Here is an 18,314-nt window from a genome sequence, read left to right as displayed (position 1 = left end):
CACCAGCCGTTTTGACGGATTTTTATAAGTATAAACACCAAGAAGAGATTAAGACTTTGCACATCAAATGTTGATTCTTGAAAAATCGATGACATACGGTCAGTGCATATGTCAATTGCATGACTAACTTTTGTTTTAAACTCGCATCTAAGAGGCGTAAGTTGCTTGAATAAATACTATCAATGTGGCTATGATAAAATCAGTATCATCTCTCTAAAATCTCTCTAAAATTTAACATCAATCTTACATGTCATCAACAACAGCATCAATAGGGCTCTAACTCAGAGACTCTGAACTCTTAAGACAATTTAAAGCTTTTTCAAATGTCTCCCCATGTCTGTTGCAGAGTGACCAATGGTATCACCTTGACATACACCTTTGAAAATTTGAAAAATACATCACGCTTTTCCTATAACTGATCACGAATCTTGGTTTCAAACATTGTCTACTGCTTTGAACTCTGGCATGTCCTTAAATGACCCTGCCAATTTACATAAGGTACCTAACAAAACCACCTTTCATTCAAAGTAAAGACTTAATTAAAAAGCTCAACAAAATTTTTAGTCTTAAAACATGGTTCATCTAATACTAGCATTTTGCTTAAATCTATTTAAGTTTGTTTTTCAATTTACTTGTACTTCTAAAAGAACGTTATGACTCTAATTGGCTAATTAGGTTTACCGACGAGTCCTTAATTAATTAAGCAGCTGCATGCATGGTGCCGTTAAGTCTATTTTTCTCCGCTTTCAACTTTTTAATGTCTTTAGTGCCTTTTGTATAATCCCTTTAATTAAACATCCAGTGGTATCCACAATCAATCCAAACAAACATTCATCAACTATATATCACTAGATATAGTTCCCTCATCCATAACGTGACTGACTGATCACCGGCACGCATGATTGACATCAGTTATAAGTACTGGTGGTCGTAATTATACAACCCAACACAGGACACAATGACTATATAAGGACATACTATAGTAGGCCTAAAAAACAATTGTCTTATTCAAGGTTTTCAAAACGAATGAGGAAAAGTGGAAGGTGCTTATATTTAAGACGGCTACTGCCACCAATGTCAGATATCAGAATGATGCTAATTTTGATCAATTATTACTTGATTAAAGATAAATCAAAATGAAGAAATGATATACATGTAGGTAATTATAATTCAGAAGGTTAATTTTATGCGATATCGGTTTGAACTCTAGGCAATAAAGGTTTCAAATTCTTAACTTGATTGTCTGGTATATACCATATAGCTGTTGATATGCAGGTCAAAATATTTCATTTTGCTAAAAACGAGAAGTGATTTGTTAACTTTGGTTTAGATTGTTTAAAATATCCTAAATACGGTATTCCTTAATTGCATATTACAGAGTTATCTGCCCTTGCCGGTAGGAATAGATTGTGATGTCATATGATTCAGAAGATACGCATGCCCAGAAACGATAACGTGACGGCACGTAGAACTCTTCAAAATCAAAGGGTACTTCATACTTTTCAGTTAAAAAACGATGTGCTCACAAAATAATGATGTCATAAAAGATATCTACCAAAAGAGAATTAACTCTGTAATATGCAATGACAGCATTCGACCCAATAAACGCCCATGTCCCTATTAGCGCCCCTCCCCCTTTTGAGGCCTGATCAATTTCAATTGACTGAAGACTAAAACTATCAAAACTGTATAGGTTTGCCCTTTGCTTTGCAATAATTTCGTCTGATAAAGCACCTTTTTATTTTTTTTTATTTTTTAAATGCCCTGGGTGCTTATTAGATAAAATATGGTACCTAAGAAAAGTGAAGGTTAACGAAGAATGTAAGACATCTTTAAACTACTCAGCCAATGTGATCCAAATGTCCTATATACAGTGTATATATATATATATATATAAAGAACTCCCCCCTTATGGACCCCATTGGAAAATTGTTTTATGTTATTTAATTGTTAGGCAATAAATATTATTCTTTTTTACTTTTTTTGGAAGGCTTTTGACTTTCAAAACAACTGATTGTTTCTTAGCATTTGGAAATGAGTTCTATGCAATAAATCATCACAGTCTTACACTTGTGAACAATTACCATTGGAATTTTTCTCAAATTAATTGTACCAATCTTAAAAATTCTTGGTGTTTAAACTACCTCCTGTAGATCCAGGTTGGCCTTGAAGTTTCTGACTCATACGACAGATTCGGTTTTGTCCAGGTATGTACCGCTACGACTCATGAATATCTGCATAGTTACCAATATCATCTGTCAAAGATTCAGATCTTTACTGACGTAATCAACATGAAATTGACATTTCGATTCATTCTGGAGGGCATTTTTTCTATGATGCAACCAATAAATATTTTTAATAATGTACTTCATACATAAAATTCCTACTTTTTAGATTTTTTTTTCAGAAACTAATTTCTAAATTATAGACAAATGTGATCTTCATTGGAATAATTTCAAAAATGTAATTAAAAATGTTTTCATTTCATTTTTTTCATTACAAAATTAGCACTATATTAAAAATATATCTGATTTCAAAGAAATTATCCAAAGAACTAACATCTCAGTTTCTCTTTTACAAGTAGACTACAGGTGTTCTGCAAGGCCTAGATGCAAGACAGATCATATATTTTTGACAAAAACTGTTGCAACTTATTCCTATTGATCACTTTTCCATTCATGGTTAAGCCCTTAGAATATTGCCCTGAAACTTCAATGCTTCATATGCTATAACTGATAAATGTGACCACAAGATTTATCAATCCTTTAAACAGAATATTAAACAAAGTCCTGTTTGTTCGGAGCAAATAACTTAAACAGAAAGGCTAATAATTAATGTGTAAACATATTTGTCTTTGACAGATTCAAGTGTACAGCCTGTTTATCAATCTCACGCATCAAGCCGTTGTATCAATACAAGAGATAGGTGAAATGTATATTATTTCTGTGATTCATATTTAAACATTGTTTTTCTTTGATCAAGGAAATACTTTGAGAATGGTAAAGACAAACCTGATAAATTCTTCATAGAATCACACCAGATGTGAAATACAAGGCACAAAATAAATAATTTCTATGATTCATATTCATTTTTTTTCCTTTGATCAAAAGAAATACTTTTAACTGCTGGTTGCTAAGAAGCTCAAATCGTGAGAGAGATGTCCGATGTTAAGAGGTCCAATTTTCATGTCATGCTTTTTGCATTTTGTATCTTAAACTTTTCAAAAGTTTTTCGATAGGAACACCCTTAAAAACTTTAAGTGCTATATGTCACACAACATATTCAATAGCGATTTATTCTTATTTTTTCTTTATAATTCCATGGGGCCTTCTAACCTATTGACATGCAGAAATGTCCCAATCATTTGGAGGAATTTTACGACCTTTCAACTATTGTTCCACTAATTCCGAGCTATTTTTAACCCCCCGATCACTGAATTGATCACAACAAATTGATCGTCATTTGTTTAAGAAAATCTGTAGTATAATCCATCGTATCTGGCGACCATCCCATACACAGGTCGTATAATCACCTAGTGGGCCAATCGAACCGAAATGTCACCCAGGACTCGCCGGATTATATATCCCTGAATACCTGTATGTATAGATAGTCATTATATAGAAATATAATGGGACATGCCAAGCGGAATGCTACTTCAGGCCTTTGCAATACACAAGAACTCATATTATTACAACAGATATTCATAACATTTGAACTCCTGATATTTATTCTATAAAACGACGGGTAAGCTAGTATGCCCTACAACCCTTAATTAACTTGATATTCTCCAATCTTGAACCATACAAAAAATGCTCAATATTTTTATGATAGCAAAGAAATAGGAGCATTTAATAAATTGACAATGTCTGTCCCATACCTTCCTATCCTATCTTGTCGTATTGCATCTTATTGTATATTACATGTTCAAATTTCACCCTTAATCCTCAATTTACATGAACTGGTGTGTTCCCTCATTCATATACATGGATATATCCTATTATTCTAAGGATCATTCCATTTCAGAGTAACCATTTTAGTTCATAAATGAACCACAATCAGAACTGTCACTTAAATATTAAAATACTATCTTCCTAATGTCCCCAATGTACTTATGAATATTGCCAATGGGGAATGGGTTGGGCTAGGAGTGGGAGAGTAGTTGTAAGACTGTGTGTAGAACATGTTCTATAACATTCCTACCACACAGGTATGTCCCAATATTAAAAACATCAGTACAGGTATCAATCAACATTAACATTGATATAATATACATTGGAATGTCAGTTCATCAGATCATAAACCACCATATAAAAACATTTTCTATTACAAAATGTCAGTCCATCAGATCATAAACCACAGTATAAAAACATTTTCAATTATACTTGGAATGCTTCCTGGAGCAATAAGTTTCCTAATAATTGAAGTGTATTTAGTATACGAAACTTTGTTTAACCAATCATTGATTTTACTGACCACTGATTTTACTGACCACTGCTCTTAATGATCTCTGACTTTACCAACCACCAGCTTTACTGACCACTGAATTTTCAAACCACTGACATAAACTTGCTGACCACTGATTTTATAATCATATCCTTTAATGACCACTGGCTTGAATTTGCTGACCACTGATTTTACACACCAATGATGTGAATTTACTGACCACTGATTTTAGATCTACATACCCAACGACCATTACTGACCACTCATTTTCCTAATAACTGACTTAACCAAGCACCAACTTTACTGACCACAGATTTTACAGACCCGGTCTGGCTTAACCGAACACCAACTTTTAACTGACCAATGGGATATTATAGACCAACATCTCATGTAATCCACTAAATCCATCACAAAATCTATACATGCCCTCATCATGGCCGACCTGACTTTTCCGACACTCTGTCCTATCTGACTTAATCACTCTGTTACATAAGCCTCGATAACATTACCCATCCTATAATCCTATCTTTGAATTGCTTCCATTTGCTGACAATTTAGAATCAAAGAAAAGCATCCAATCACATTTGAATCAGATATTCAGAATCTAAAATCTATTTCTAATTAAGTGTCATTTTTTTACCTTAGTATTCTCAGGCAATGGTAACAACTTTAATGTACTGCCATCACCGTAACACAAATTTCACGACAAAACATGTCGGAACAGTCGCCTTTCAAATTGACATCGTAATGAATACACTGAAAACTAATTCAGTGTCAGGTAAAATCTTTGTTGTGAACAGCCCAAAAAAATCGAATCTGACCCAGTTTTTAGCGGTGAACCGTTTTTAGCATACCTGTGTGAATACAGTGATGATTAATACTTGATGGAGGCCTTGTGAATCGAGGGTAAAGTGGAGAAGGGATTGTTGATGTGGTCCCTATCTGTCTGAACAAGATATCAACATTTATTGTTGTGTTTTATCGTACGATCTGCCCGTTACCCAGTAAATCAGCCATGTAATATTCATGTATATGTAACTAGAGTAAGAAACCCTAAAACATTTATGTTAAACAAGTCAGAGAAAATTGATCATGACATTATAATATTTTCAATGATATTAAGAACTCAAAACCACATAACATCAAGTCTGTCCATTGCTAAATTGATTTTCCCAGCATTTCAACTCTGAATTCCATCTTAATGTAGTTTTCTGTAGCTGTGCAATAAGACTAATATGATTTTTGTGTTGAATTTTTTGAGATTTCATAAAAAATTTCAGAACATTTCATCAAATAACTTTAATGAAGTTAAATTAATGAGATCTTGTTTTGTAAGCATTAAGTCATATTTGTCTTTCATCGTTTATTGGTAATAATTTCTAAATAGATACCAAAAAGCATCATAATACTTCTATGAAAATGACATGAAATTTTACACAAAGCAGAGACATAACAATTGATATATGTTCAAAAGAGTAAATAACTCTTAAAGGTAGATAACTGCTGATCCTATAGGCAGATAACTCATTTCTTCAAGGTAGATAACTGTTATCCCAAAATAACTCACGCTCACAGGGTTAGACAACTTCTGTTCCAAATGATAGATAATTCCTGCTTCCAAGAGTAGATAAATATTGCTCCAAAAGGATAGATAACTCCTATTCGAAAGGTAGATAACTCCTACTCCAAAGAAAGATAACCCCTGCTTAATCAGGTAGACTATGCCATAATGTGAATTTATATGACCAGTATTGTAGGCTTTATTACTTACCATTGAGATTGATCTGTAGGGGAGGTACACAACACTAGGGATACCATAAAAATTCCTGTAAAGAAAATAGAATCATAATTAATATCTTCATTTATAACCACAATTTAAGAACTTTTCTGAATGAGGATAACAGTGAATATATATCTTCTATTCAATTTGGAGTTCAGAAAAAATTCTTTTCATGAATAACTTTCAATCTCAATTACAAATGGCAATCAACGGCCATCAGCAATTTTGTTTCTGTATGGATCAAACTTAAAATAAAATGGGAATTGGAAAGAAGATAGATAGCTAGCTTATTTTTGTTGAAAATAGTTCAGTTAAATTCTACTTCCAGTCAATTTCCTTTATCATAAAATTTAAAGCTATAATGTTGATATGTAATACCAAAACTACAAATCTCCAAATTTTCAAATAATAGCTGCCTGTAGTCTATACACTTGACCACCCTGAAGCTGCAATTGGCTTAACTTTCTACAATTGCTCTTCTTTCAACATAAATTTATGGTATATACATCAAAGAACTGCAGTGCACCTAAGACGGAATAATAACTAAGGGCCATTCATGATAACACTCTTCACTATACATACATTGTACAAGTAAAACCCATTATATATATGCAAAAGCCATCAAACCATAGTAAGCTTTGTGATTTGTTTACATACAGATGTAGTTTGAGTTCAGATATTTCATCAAAGAAAATATTTGAGATCTAACGTTAACAAACAGAAGTATTCTAAGTTATCTGATAATGAAAATCACAGGAATACTGAACAAAACATGGAATCTCTTATTGCTTTGTGAAGAAGGTTCTGCTTTCATATCCAAATTGTACATCAGTATGAAGAAATTCACGCTGCACAAGTCGACTGCATCTAACGCCATTTATCAAATTTATCTGTGTTTTATCATAACTGTGTTATCATTTCATCGACTGATTTATGTTACATACAGTAGAACAAAATGTTTAAATTGTGAACATTTTAAAGCATGGCCTCATTATCTGTTCCGCATTTTTTAAATACTTCTTGTATAATAACCCATAAAATCACGAAGAGGTATACTCATAATGTATAACTTGGTTGTAAGAAAAACTTCGCTGAGCCGAAGTTGCATTGAAAAGATCCTCGTATCCTGAACCTTCTGTACATATACATGTATATACACAGTCTGTAATTCTATCACCTATGTCAAAACTGTTGGTCTACGTTACATAAATGTCATCTTGATAAAAAGGTTTAATTTCAAAAGCCCACAAAGAAACAGCAAGATATTATGAGGTCATATAGAATGACTTGTGCAGCGTCTTGTCAAAACTACCGATCACATCATAACTTTAATCTCTGGAAGCATTTCATTCTGACATGTGGGATATATCTATCTGATGATCCTCATCTGCACGGCCCAGGATATTTGTACATGGAACAACCTTGATACTGAAGTTTAAAGGCATCCTTTCCACATTATATAAACAGTACCGTAAACCTACTTCCTTTCGTGGCTACACAATTTTGCAATTTTCAATTCACAACATTTTCGCAGAAATTTTTGAGTTTCACGGATTTAAAATTGAATGGAAATACCTTGAATTTAATGGTGCAAGAATTATGGAAGACAAATAAACTTTCGCGAGTTTACCATGATAGCCAGATTAGCGAAAATAAATCGCACTCGAAAAAAAGTTGGTTTAATTTAAAGTTGTTCAGTTTTGCAGGTAAAAAAAAAGTAATGCAATTTTTGGAACTTTTGCTTTGGGCATCTTAATTTTTTAGAAGAACACAATATTTATCGGGAAAGTTAGACCTGCAAAAATAGCACTGACGGTACTAATTAATGTTGTATTTTGTTCTGAAATGCGACGTTTAATCAAATTTCTTGAGACTGATGAACCATTCGTACAGATTACATATGGCGAAAGACAACATAAGGCTGCACTATAGCTAAGAATATCAAATAAAACCTTAGGTAATGAACATTTTAAAATATCAGCGTTGTACATATGTTACTAAATGTGGTTACCAATTCAGGAAAATTTGTAAAAATTTAAGCTCAAAGCAGGTTCACAATGGCGATATGACTTTTGTTGGCAGTTCGCAAATCACGAGTAAAAAAAACCCCAAAGAAACAGCAAGGATTTCATCTAGTTACAATTATGCAATAAGTCTACATATATAAATTATATCAACCTTTTATCCAGAAATTTATTGTGAATAAATATTAACAGATAATAAATAAAGATTATGCGATACACATGTAGGTGCCACATATGTATTTTTTATGGATTAAAGAGAACAGGTAAAAGACTACAGGTTTTATTTACGTAATGAATGTCATTATATAACACACCGATCATGACTCACCGGTGAGAAGATTAATGCATTTTATATTTTTTAAATCGTCCTACATGCTGACTTAGCCTGAAGTGTGGCGAAGTTGTCTTAAAACCACAAAACAAACACGGAAAGAACAGATAAAACATATGTGGTTTTAGAAGTAGCTCTCAACAGCAACTCCCGGCTACCTTAGTGCATGATTAAATCATAAAGTACACAAACTGCTAGCCATGTGTAAACACAACAGAACATAATATCCTGCCTTGATCGTATGGATTAGATTGACCAGGACTGCATTGGACCTGCTCCTTCTGACTTTAATTATACAACATAGCTTAAAATTGTCTATAAGAGAGATACCCATGAATATACTGGTAGTTTTTGCTAAAAGTGGAGCTTAATACACCATAGAGCTTACCCAATATACCTAGTAGTTTTTGCTCTACCATAGAGCTTACCAAACATACTCAGTAGTTTTTGCGTTAACATATAGAGCCTAAACCAAATATACCTGGTAGTTTTACTCTACCATAGAGCTTACCAAATATACCTGGTAGTTTTACTCTACCATAGAGCTTACCAAATATACCTGGTAGTTTTTACTCTGCCATAGAGCTTACCAAATATACCTGGTAGTTTTTACTTTACCATAGAGCTTACCAAATATACCTGGTAGTTTTTACTCTACCATAGAGCTTACCAAATATACCTGGTAGTTTTTACTCTACCATTGAGCTTACCAAATATACCTGGTAGTTTTTATACCTGGTAGTTTTTACTTTACCATAGAGCTTACCAAATATACCTGGTAGTTTTTACTCTACCATAGAGCTTACCAAATATACCTGGTAGTTTTTACTCTACCATAGAGCTTACCAAATATACCTGGTAGTTTTTACTCTACCATAGAGCTTACCAAATATACTCGGTAGTGTTTGCTTTAACATAGAGCTTACCCAAGATACCATGTATTTTATACTCCTAAATCTTGGAGCTCTAATTAAATAGGGAGTGTGTCACTATCACAGAATATATTGGGTGTGGTGCTTGCCAATTGCATTTTGGGAGACTGTGGTATGTTCATTTTGTGTCTCTTTGTGATAGTGTCTGCTGAGCTTGGCCATTTTGTAGATTTATGGCCTTATGATTCAACATATTTGAATTTTATCCCCCAATTCGGACATACATATTTTTGGAATTAACAACCCCACATTTAAGGGAATTCCCCTAGCACATTTGGATATTCAAATCTATTTCAATTGCTAAAGTGATTCTTTATATCCTAAATAACTTACAGAGTAGCCCCTAAGAAATGTTTGTGTTATTACACATAAATGCTATCATACTGAATCATACTGCAAAGACAACGCATAGCACACCTCTCACTATCCTATCATACTGAATTAGGAAAAGCTGGTCTTCAAAATTAATACAACTTACTGTGGCGATAGCAGTCAAAATAAAAGCTATTCATATCAGGTGTCAAAGAGATATGTCATACTTGGCTATACATAATTCTATTTGCAAAAATATTGATGCAAAAAAAAAAAAAAAAAAAAAAATCTCACAAAATAAAAGTGATCAGATCTACAGTTTACAACTATAGCATGTGTTTGGTATCATAGATTAGGTATACAAGGATAGCTAGAGGTCACACCTCTGTCCTGACTGGTACATCGAGTACTAGAAGTACTAGAAAGTAGTATATGATAGCTACATCCCATTGTCCCATTGTCTGTCCAGTATACATATATAATCCTAACTATAACCATATACCGCCTCCTGTTCCTGTCCTAGTACTATACATGTACAGTAGTACCGCTGTCTCCTACAAGCACCTGTCACTTGTACACCTTACTGCCCACGATCTGTCTCACACCTGTGCGGAGATCATACAGGAAGCAGTTTAATGTTACCTGATATTGACAAAGGTGAGCTTTAATTGTTATGTCTTTGTGCCCACAAACCACACAGGTCAGTCAACACCCACACAAACATGATGTACAGTGCAGGCTTTCACATATTAATATTGACTATCCATCGACAGCAGGAGGTCTGGTAGGAATCAAATAAAATTATAGTATAATAATATCAGAGGACAAACTATAGGGGTCAGCTAGGATTGTTGTCTGAAATCGTAGCATCACAGCTTATATGTCATAATGCAGTGCGGATAGTAAATATATGAGGTTATATAAAATCAACTTTTACAAATGTCAAAACATGATGATGTAGGTCAATGATCAAATGTAGGTCACTGTGCCACTTTTTTATCATGACTAAAACATCACCATACTCAGTAACCAAAGTGCTGGTGTAGTATTGTTTGAGATAGAGCCCATAGTTAAGACAATGAGTAGATAGACAGGACAGATACAATGCAAAACTTTCTACTCATTGAGATAGAGCCCATAGTTAAGACAATGAGTAGATAGACAGGACAGATACAATGCAAAACTTACTACTCATTGAGATAGAGCCCATAGTTAAGACAATGAGTAGATAGACAGGACAGATACAATGCAAAACTTTCTACTCATTGAGATAGAGCCCATAGTTAAGACAATGAGTAGATAGACAGGACAGATACAATGCAAAACTTTCTACTCATTGAGATAGAGCCCATAGTTAAGACAATGAGTAGATAGACAGGACAGATACAATGCAAAACTTTCTACTCATTGAGATAGAGCCCATAGTTAAGACAATGAGTAGATAGACAGGACAGATACAATGCAAAACTTACTACTCCCAAGATCCCCCATCTACAATGATAATGATGTTGTATAACTTTTAGGTGTACAGGTTACAGCTCAGGGGATTGAAACTTCAAAAAAAAAAAAAAAAAAAAAAAAAAACAGGTTTATAAAATTGTGTTTTACATCTTATTAACGACAAGAATCAATGAAGGATGTGCCAGGTTTTATATTAGGAGTTGAAGGGAAAGCTGGAGTTCCCAAAGAAAAAACAACAACCTACAGTCAGTACCTGGAAAAAGCCCCACTTTGTTTTTTACCTTTAAAGCTTGCATCCAAGAGATGGAGGTCACAGGTAAATATCAGAATTTCTTAACCACTCGGCCATAGGCGGTTATTCAAAAGTAATTTTAGTACTAATGGCCAATGATGTCACTATTTTTTAATTTTATCGGGGTATGAAAAAAAAATGTTTGCAAACTGTGTGAATCCGCGTAGCGGATTCTCACAAAAGTTTGCAAACAATTTTTTTTTCATAACCCGATAAAATTAAAAAATAGTGACATCAATACTTATAATTAATTTTATACTCTATTTGATAAAATGAAGTATGTTTAAATGTAACATTATAGTGGTTTTTCAAGGGATTATTTTTTTCCGAATCAATACGCAACGTCAATGTCTCTATTGTGACGTCACGATAACGTCGGGGTTTCGCGCCATTCTCGGATTTTTTTTTCATAGTGGTATGCAAAAAAAAAAATATTGGCCAATCAGAAAGCCAGATTTGGTATGAAAACAAAGAAAAATTAATTAATGGCCAATGATATATATATTCATGAATTACGACAAGATGCTAAATTTAACTTGGTCCTTCACTATTTTAATCTTAAAAAATCTATATGTCCTCTATAAAATTAAATTATATTTCATAGTCATTCTTTTGAAAACCAACATGAGAACTGTCCTATATATTGACTTGTTTTGTATTTTCTTATTGGAGGTGCTATAAAAAATTAAAATTTTCAATGCATGGTCACTCCTTTTAAATCCCAAACTACTAGTTCTATATCCTCTATAAACAGCTGTTTTTTGTAAACATATCCAATACATGCCTTAAATAAAATTGAATAATGTTCAATGGTCACTCAGTTTAAAACCCATACTAGCAAGCCTAAACCAAGCGTCTTTAGAAAACTTATCAAAAACATCTTTAATACTTTTACACTTTTAGAATGACAGATATATTTAATATCTGAGACAGAGTCACCAAGCTTTTTGGCTGGACATGTATTTACATGACTGAAGATTAGGGGGTACGCTTTCATTCTTCTCTGACTGAAAAGACATAAAACTCAACATTATACTTTCGATGAAAGGATCGCAGAGGAAAAAAATTTAAAAATAGATTAAATTTTTTTCAGAGGAATTTGACAACTAAAGTCAATGTATTAATAGTTGTTTTATTGGATTTTATGATTCAGTGATTAAACATAATACAAGGCCGTCTTATTACTGTAAGCTGATCACATCCGATATAGGTATTTCAGGCCAAAACACAACAAAAAATTCCATTCAAAACTAGAGCTGGCAAAAACATAACCAAATTGTTTTCCTTAATGCTATATATGATGTCAAACAGTATCAATTGTCACTTGGAGGAAAAACTAGAACGTTATGATCAGGAAATTAAAACCACTATATAGTAACTTTATCAGCCATAGTAAGACATCAGGATCAATACTGTGGCTAAAACTGCATATTTTCTTTAACAGTCTTTTTGTTTTAAGATGGTGTAAGTATTTTTTAATTCAGGTTCAAATTTGGGTTGATTTCCTTAATTCAAGTTTATCAAACAGCTGCTTCTGATCTTTTAATATTTCATCCATGCTAAAACAAAATCATCTACCAAGTAAGATATTTCTTATATGTCTTATTGAAAAATTAAAATGCATATCTGATCTGACATCTTTCAAAGATATCAACCAATTTTTCAAGCAATAAAAATGCAAATGATGCTGGAAGTCACACAAAAACACCCTACACCCTGTGAAATAAGTATTACTTTGTGTGTCTTTGTCCAATAATTTCCCCAATAATCCCCAAAGTTCAAGCTAATTGAAGAATGAAAGGCCAACATTCACTAGCATTTAGTCAGTGGCATGTTTTTGTTTGAATAATGAATGGGGGCAGGGAGTTCCGGCTGCCTTTGTAAAGGCTGTATGAGACTTGCTATTTTAATTACAATCAGAATGCATGCAATGTGATTTAATTAACCTCTGGTCAGACCAACCCCTGCGGAACATTTGACGAGTGTTGGGGCTAATCGGAAATTCTAGACAAGACCGGTATGTGATCCATTAACACGTAATTTTCATCCGATTGATTTTTGTCTGAAAGGGACATTCCTTCATTTGGACACCCGGCATGTGTTAAAATTTTAAGCACAAATGAATAATTGAATGTTGATTACACATGGTATAATGCCATATAGTAACAGAATTATCACAAAATGGTGCAAAGAAATGGATGAAGAGTAAACAAATATCATGTTCTTGGTGTATCCACTTGAAATTGGAGCGAAAAATGACAGGACAGAATGCTATAGGTTCTCGGACAGGGCACAACAGGACAGGACCGGATACTAGATGGACACGACAGGACGCTAGGTTACACGTGATGGGTCAGGACAGGACAAGACGCTAGGTTACACGTGATGGGTCAGGACAGGACAAGACGCTAGGTTACACGTGATGGGTCAGGACAGGACAGGACGCTAGGTTACACGTGATGGGTCAGGACAGGACAAGACGCTAGGTTACACGTGATGGGTCAGGACACGACAGGACGCTAGGTTACATGTGATGGGTCAGGACAGGACAAGACGCTAGGTTACATGTGATGGGTCAGGACACGACAGGACGCTAGGTTACATGTGATGGGTCAGGACAGGACAAGACGCTAGGTTACACACGATGGGTCAGGACAGGACAAGACGCTAGGTTACATGTGATGGGTCAGGACAGGACAGGACGCTAGGTTACACGTGATGGGTCAGGACAGGACAGGACGCTAGGTTACATGTGATGGGTCAGGACAGGACAAGACGCTAGGTTACATGTGATGGGTCAGGACAGGACAAGACGCTAGGTTACATGTGATGGGTCAGGACAGGACAGGACGCTAGGTTACACGTGATGGGTCAGGACAGGACAAGACGCTAGGTTACACGTGATGGGTCAGGACAGGACAAGACGCTAGGTTACACGTGATGGGTCAGGACAGGACAAGACGCTAGGTTACATGTGATGGGTCAGGACAGGACAAGACGCTAGGTTACACGTGATGGGTCAGGACAGGACAAGACGCTAGGTTACACGTGATGGGTCAGGACAGGACAAGACGCTAGGTTACACGTGATGGGTCAGGACAGGACAGGACGCTAGGTTACACGTGATGGGTCAGGACAGGACAGGACAGGACGCTAGGTTATACGTGATGGGTCAGGACATGACAACAGGACGCTAGGTTACACGTGATGGGTCAGGACACGACAGGACGCTAGGTTACACGTGATGGGTCAGGACAGGACAAGACGCTAGGTTACACGTGATGGGTCAGGACAGGACAGGACGCTAGGTTACATGTGATGGGTCAGGACAGGACAAGACGCTAGGTTACACGTGATGGGTCAGGACAGGACAGGACGCTAGGTTATATGTGATGGCTCAAGACAGGACAGGACGCTAGGTTACATGTGATGGGTCAGGACAGGACAAGACGCTAGGTTACATGTGATGGGTCATGACAGGACAAGACGCTAGGTTATATGTGATGGGTCAGGACACAACAGGACGCTAGGTTACATGTGATGGGTCAGGACATGACAAGACGCTAGGTTACACGTGATGGGTCAGGACATGACAAGACGCTAGGTTACACGTGATGGGTCAGGACAGGACAAGCCGCTAGGTTACACGTGATGGGTCAGGACAGGACAAGCACGCTAGGTTACACGTGATGGGTCAGGATAGGACAAGACGCTAGGTTATATGTGATGGGTCAGGACATGAACAAGACGCTAGGTTACACGTGATGGGTCAGGACAGGACAAGACGCTAGGTTACACGTGATGGGTCAGGACAGGACAAGACGCTAGGTTACACGTGATGGGTCAGGACAGGACAAGACGCTAGGTTACACGTGATGGGTCAGGACAGGACAGGACGCTAGGTTACACGTGATGGGTCAGGACAGGACAGGACGCTAGGTTACACGTGATGGGTCAGGACAGGACAGGACGCTAGGTTACACGTGATGGGTCAGGACAGGACAGGACGCTAGGTTACACGTGATGGGTCAGGACAGGACAAGACGCTAGGTTACACGTGATGGGTCAGGACAGGACAGGACGCTAGTTACACTGATGGGTCAGACAGACGCGCTAGATGTGATGGGTCAGAACAGGACAAGACGCTAGGTTACATGTGATGGGTCAGGCAGACAGACGCTAGGTTACACGTGCAGGACAGGACAAGACGCTAGGTTACACGTGATGGGTCAGGACAGGACAGGACGCTAGGTTACACGTGATGGGTCAGGACACAACAGGACGCTAGGTTACACGTGATGGGTCAGGACACGACAGGACGCTAGGTTACACGTGATGGGTCAGGACAGGACAGGACGCTAGGTTACATGTGATGGGTCAGGACAGGACAGGACGCTAGGTTACACGTGATGGGTCAGGACAGGACAGGACGCTAGGTTACACGTGATGGGTCAGGACAGGACAGGACGCTAGGTTACACACGATGGGTCAGGACAGGACAAGACAGGACGCTAGGTTACACGTGATGGGTCAGGACAGGACAGGACGCTAGGTTACACACGATGGGTCAGGACAGGACAAGACGCTAGGTTACACACGATGGGTCAGGACAGGACAGGACGCTAGGTTACACGTGATGGGTCAGGACAGGACAGGACGCTAGGTTACAAGTGATGGGTCAGGACAGGACAGGACGCTAGGTTACACGTGATGGGTCAGGACAGGACAGGACGCTAGGTTACACGTGATGGGTCAGGACAGGACAGGACGCTAGGTTACACGTGATGGGTCAGGACAGGACAGGACGCTAGGTTACACATGATGGGTCAGGACAGGACAGGACGCTAGGTTACACACGATGGGTCAGGACAGGACAGGACGCTAGGTTACAAGTGATGGGTCAGGACAGGACAAGACGCTAGGTTACACACGATGGGTCAGGACAGGACAGGACACTAAGTTACACGTGATGGGTCAGGACAGGACAGGACGCTAGGTTACACGTGATGGGTCAGGACAGGACAGGACGCTAGGTTATAAGTGATGGGTCAGGACAGGACAAGACGCTAGGTTACACGTGATGGGTCAGGACAGGACAAGACACTAGGTTACAAGTGATGGGTCAGGACACGACAGGACGCTAGGTTACACACGATGGGTCAGGACAGGAGAGGATGCTAGGTAATATGTGACAGGACAAAACAGGACAGTCACGGGACAGGATGCTAGGTGGATAAAACAGGACAGGATGCTAGGTGGACAAAACAGGACAGGATGCTAGGCTATATGTGACGGGTCAGGACAAAACACGATGGGATGGACATGGGTTAAACTATATATGCTTTTATTCCCATTTTACTTCAAATTTTCTTCTAACCACGGGAAAGATGTTTTATCAAATAGCTAGTTTAGAAAGTCATTCTGATTACAAAGGAACATGGAATTTTCTCTTTACTGATACTAGATAGCTATGACACATCACAACTTTGCCTTTATTTTTTATAATGTGTCACTGACAAATGTTTAATCTATAATTAGTGTGTCAAATAATCTATAATTTGTGTGTCAGAATCTAATGCTGATTCTTATTTTGGGAAATCCCTAAAGGCCAATGATGAATGTCATTACAGGAATATAACTATAGGTATTATATCATCAATCAAACATTATCGGTGATGGTCTGGCTTTTAGCTATGTCCTTGTAAGGACAGAATTGGGTTCTATCTACTGGCCATGTTTTCTGTGACAGATTTTGTCTGATTGTGTGTGGCTATTGTCTACATGAGTTGAAACCAACGAGGAAGGGATTGGGTTGGGTGGGGTTGAGGAGTAGTGGGTTGGGGGTAGGGGGGGGGGGAAGGTCTAGGAATGAGAAGGAAATGGGTTAGGGTGGGAAGGGAAGGAATAAGGAGTGGATGGGGTTGGGTGGCAGGGGAAGGTCTAGAAATGAGGAAGGATGAGGATGTGGTGGAAAGGGAAGGACTGAGGAAGGGTTGGGTTGGGGTGGGGTGGAAAGGGAAGGAATAAATAGGGGGTGGGTAGGGATGGGGTGGAGGGGGAATTGGTTGGGGTATGGGGTGGGAGGGTAAGGTCTATGAATGAGGAAGGGTGGGGTTGGGTGAAGTATTAGTGGGTTGAGGGTATTGGTGGGAGAGGAAGGAACGAGGAAGGGTGAGAGGGGAAGAAATGATGAGGGGGTACGGGGATGGGTGGGTTGGATTAGGGGGATAGAGGAAGAGGGAAGGAATAAGTAGGTGGTGGGGTGGAGAACTAGTGGACTGGGTGAGGTGGGGTGGGAGGGTGGGCAGCAAGGTGGTGCCCAATATAAGGTCACGCAACTTACTGCAACTTACTACAGTAAAGAATATTGTAAATAAAATATAATACCCCCCTCTGAAACGTAGCCACTTTTAATGACTGTTTGAAATATTTCATACAGAATGACAAAACGTTTCTGTAGGGGCCTCACATCGCTAACACAGTTTTCCTGTTTACATAACTACAGCTATATTTTATAGCCAAAAATTTATCATATTCTATTTTTGTCCCGTGTTATGAAGCCATCATCTTGAGTGACAATGACACATATGTATGGTGCGGAACATGAATACCGAAATGTAACACCGTGACACCGATAAACACCTAGCTGTCAGTGTGAGGCTTATCCTGATCAAAAAAACGTTAAAATCGGCCTAAACCGGGAGATTCTGAAACAACCTTCTGTACAAGGAGCTTAACA

The 18,314-nt window shown here is 37.5% G+C and overlaps 1 protein-coding gene across 3 annotated transcripts in view; it reads right to left on the bottom strand.

Annotated features, from left to right (window-relative positions):
- Window positions 1-18,314, bottom strand: part of LOC138318749 (dentin sialophosphoprotein-like) — a 44,562-nt gene that overhangs the window by 23,927 nt on the left and 2,321 nt on the right. For all 3 annotated transcript variants that reach the window (XR_011207916.1, XR_011207915.1, XM_069261416.1), the window contains one exon: window positions 6,215-6,269. The gene's annotated coding sequence lies outside the window, so the exon portion shown is untranslated. The remainder of the gene's footprint in view (window positions 1-6,214; window positions 6,270-18,314) is intronic.

Source organism: Argopecten irradians, chromosome 1, assembly GCF_041381155.1.
Source record: "Argopecten irradians isolate NY chromosome 1, Ai_NY, whole genome shotgun sequence".
Classification (NCBI taxonomy): Eukaryota; Metazoa; Mollusca; class Bivalvia; order Pectinida; family Pectinidae; genus Argopecten; species Argopecten irradians.
The sequence above is the reverse complement of the archived record's forward strand: the minus strand, read 5'-3'. Positions and strand labels throughout refer to the sequence as shown.